Raw genomic sequence first — 4,550 nt, 5'->3', positions numbered from 1 at the left:
TCTTTTGATGGAGAGGGTTGGGGGAGAGCCAATTGTCATGAGTTGGCGCAAGTGAAAATAAACAGCAGGTAAAGCAATGCGTTAGCTTTTACTGGGAGAGGAACTGGGTTTCGGAGTCATGAGGTCATGCTGCAGCCGTACAAAACTCTGGCGCGGCCGCACTTGGGAGTATTGTGTCCAGTTCCGGTCGCCGCATTATAGGAAGGACGTGGAAGCTTTGGAAAGGGTGCAGAGGAGATTTACCGGGACGTTGCCTGGTCTGGAGGGAAGGTCTTCTGAGGAAAGGCTGAGGGACTTGAGTCTGTTTTCGTTAGAGAGAGGAAGGTTGAGCTGTGACTGAATTGAGACGTAGAAGATAATCAGAGGGTTAGATAGGGTGGACAGGGAGAGCCTTTTCCCCCAGATGGTGATGGCTAGCACGAGGGGACATAGCTTTAAATTGAGGGGGTGATAGGTACAGGACAGATGTCAGAGGTAGTGTCTTTACTCAGAGAGTAGGAGGGGTGTGTCTGCTACAGGAGTAGACTCACCAACTCTAAGGGTATTTAAATGGTTATTGGATGGACATGTGGATGAAAATTCCTGATGAAGGGCTTTTGCCCGCAATGTCTATTTTCCTGCTCCTCGGCTGCTGCCTGACCTGCTGTGCTTTTCCAGCTCATCCTGACTCTAATCTCTGTAGGGAGAGGCTGAACAGGCTGGGGCTGTTTTCCCTGGAGTGTTGGAGGCTGAGGGGTGACCTGAGAGTTGTTTACAAAACTATGAGGGGCATGGATAGGGTAAATAGACAAAGTCTTTTCCCCTGGGGTGGGGGAGTCCAGAACTAGAGGGGCATAGGTTTCGGGTAAGAGGGGAAAGATATAAAAGGGACCTAAGGGGCAACTTTTTCACCCAGAGGGTGGTACGTGTGTGGAATGAGCTGCCAGAGGATGTGGTGGAGGCTGGTACAATTACAGCATTTAAGAGGCATCTGGATGGGGATATGAATAGGAAGGGTTTGGGGGGATATGGGCCGGGTGCTGGCAGGTGGGACTAGATTGGGTTGGGTTACCTGGTCGGCATGGACGGGTTGGGCCGAAGGGTCTGTTTCCGTGCTGGACATCTCTGTGACTCTATGACTCGATCTGCAGTGTCCCCTTTTGTCATGTGGATGAGAATGGAAGAGTGTAGGTTAGATGGGCTTCAGATTAGTTTCACAGGTCGGCGCAACTTCAAGGGCCGAAGGCTCGATAATGTGCTGGAATGTTCCATGTTCTATGAAAACCTGACAGGAGGAAACACGTGGAACACATTCCCTCTGAACATAAAACTGCTGAGAGGGCGGAACCTGAAGTCAGCGATAAAAGTCTTCACTCTGTCTCCTCTCTCTCTCTCTCTCTCTCTCTCCCTCACTGAGGAGGGAGAGGGCAACGCTTGATTAGTCTGAACCGAGGGACGGCTCTGAACAGAAAGAGGGCAGCAGCTGCCGAGGACCAGGATAAAACCGAGGGAAATGTGTGCGAAAAATTTCAGTCCAACTCGAGACAAGAAGTGATTTTATTTGTAAAATGTCATGAACGTGAGGTGATGCCTTTAGGCAAGACTAATTCTGGAGCGCATTATACAATGAACGGAAGAGCCTTGGGAAAAGTTGATGGGCAGAGAGATCTGGGAGTGCAGATCCATTGTACCCTGAAGGTTGCTGCGGATGGATGGAGTGGTCAAGAAGGCATAGAGTATACTTGTCTTCATCGGACGGGGTATTGAGTATAAGAGCTGGCAAGTGATGTTAACATCGTACAAGACATTGGTTCGGCCGCATTTAGAATACTATGTACAGTTCTGGTCGCCACATTACCAAAAGGATGTGGATGCTTTGGAGAGGGTGCAGAGAAGGGTTACGAGGAGGCTGCCTGGTGTGGAAGGTGCGAGCTATGAAGAGCGGTTGAGTAGGTTAGGTTCGTTTTCATTAGAAAGAAGGAGATTGAGAGGGGGGGACCTGATTGAGGTTTACAGAATCATGAAGGGTATAGACAGGGTGGATAGAGAATCCCCAGGGTGAAGGATTCAATAACGAGAGGTTGCACCGTCAAGGTGAGAGGTGGAAGGTTTAACGGGGATACACGCAGCAAGTACTTCACACAGAGAGTGGTGGGTGTGTGGAACGTGTTGCCAGCAGAGGTGGTAGAGGTAGGCACGGGAGATACATTTAAGATGCGTCTGGACAGATGCCTGAGTAGGTGGGGAGCAGAGGGATACAGATGCTTGGAAATTGACCGACAGGTTTAGACAGTACATTTAGATTGGCTCAGGCCTGGGGGGGGGGTCAAAGGGCCTATTCATGTTCAAAGTTTTGGGGAAGATTTGTAGCTCGGGTGCCCGTTGTTGTGGTTCTGTTCCCCGAGCTGGGAATTTGTGTTGCAGACGTTTCGTCCCCTGTCTAGGTGACATCCTCAGTGCTTGGGAGCCTCCTGTGAAGCACTTCTGTGATCTTTCCTCTGGCATTTATAGTGGTTTGTCTCTGCCGCTTCCGGTTGTCAGTTCCAGCTGTCCGCTGCAGTGGCCGGTATTTTGGGTCCAGGTCGATGTGCTTATTGATTGAATCTGTGGATGAGTGCCATGCCTCTAGGAATTCCCTGGCTGTTCTCTGTTTGGCTTGTCCTATAATAGTAGTGTTGTCTCAGTCAAACTCATGTTGCTTGTCATCTGCGTGTGTGGCTACTAAGGATAGCTGGTCGTTTCGTTTCGTGGCTAGTTGGTGTTCATGGATGCGGATCGTTAGCTGTCTTCCTGTTTGTCCTATGTAGTGTTTTGTGCAGTCCTTGCATGGGATTGTGTACACTACATTGGTTTTGCTCATGCTGGTTATCGGGTCCTTTGTCCTGGTGAGTTGTTGTCTGAGAGTGGCTGTTGGTTTGTGTGCTGTTGTGGTCGCAGCAGTCTGGCTGTCAGTTCGGAAATGCTGTTGATGAATGGTAGTGTGTCTAGTCCTTTGGGTTGTGGCATGTCCTTGCTGATCTGAACATACAGTCATCCGAACAATCGTTGATCCAAACAATCCGTTATCCGAACAATCATTGGTCCGAACATACAGTTATCCGAACAATCGTCGATCCGAACAATCGTTGATCCAAACATACATTTATCCGAACAATCCATTGATCCAAACAAACAGCTATCCGAACATAAATTTATCCAAACATACAGTTATTCAAACAATCCGTTGATCCTAACATGCAGTTATCTGAACAATCCATTATCCGAACAATTGTTGATCCGAACACACAGTTATTCGAACATAGTCATCCGAACAATCCGTTGATCTGAACATTCAGTTATCCAAACAATCCGTTATCCGAACAGTCATTGATCTGAACATACAGTTATCTGAACAATTGTTGATCTGAACATATAGTTTTCCATACAATCCATTGATCAGAACAATCCGTTGATCCGAACATATAGTTATCCGAACAATCCGTTATTCGAAAAATCATTGATCCGAGCACACAGTTATCCAAATAATCGTTGATCCAAACATATAGTTTTACCAACAATCCATTGATCCGAACAACCAGTTGATCTGAACATACAGTTATCTGAACATACAGTTATCTGAACATACAGTTATCTGAATATACAGTTATCCGAATAATCCATTGATCCGAATGTACAGTTATCCAAACATACAGTTATCTGAACAATTCGTTGACCTGAACAACCAGTTGATCCAAACATACAGTTATTCAAACAATTGTTGATCCGAACATACTGTTATCCGAACATACAGTCATCTGAACAATCCATTGATCCCAACATATACTTGTCCGAACAATTCGTTGATCCGAACATATAGTTATCTGAGCAATCTGTTATCCGATCAATCTGTTGATCCGAACATACAGTTATCCGAACAATCGTTGATTCGAACATACAGTTAGACGAACAATCCGTTATCCGAACAATCATTGATCCGAACATACAGTTATCTGAACATACAGTTATCCGATTAATCCATTGATCCAAACATACAGTTATCTGAACAATAATTGATCTGAACATACAGTTATCCAAACAATTTGTTGATCCGAACATACAGTTATCTGAACATAATTTTATACATTTGTTGATCCGAACATATAGTTTTCCACACAATCCGTTGATCCAAACAATCCATTGATCTAAACATGCAGTTATCCGAACAACCAGTTGGTCCAAACATGCAGTTATCTGAACAATCCGTTGATCCGAACATGAAGTTATCCGAACATGCAGTTATCTGAACAATCGTTAATACAAACGTATAGTTTTCCAAACAATACGTTAATCCTAATATACAGTTATCCAAACAATCGTTGCCCTGAAAATACACTTATCCGAACAATCATCTATCCGTACATGCAGTTATCCGAACATATAGTTATCCGAACAATCCATTGATCCAAACATACAAATATCTGAACAATCCGTTGATCTGAACATACAGTTATTCGAACAATCATTGATCCGAACATACAGTTATCCGAACAATCCATTATCTGAAAAATCATTGATTCGAACATACAGTTATC

Source organism: Hemiscyllium ocellatum, chromosome 40 (assembly GCF_020745735.1).
Source record: "Hemiscyllium ocellatum isolate sHemOce1 chromosome 40, sHemOce1.pat.X.cur, whole genome shotgun sequence".
NCBI classification, from domain to species: Eukaryota; Metazoa; Chordata; class Chondrichthyes; order Orectolobiformes; family Hemiscylliidae; genus Hemiscyllium; species Hemiscyllium ocellatum.
This window is presented reverse-complemented; position numbering follows the sequence as displayed.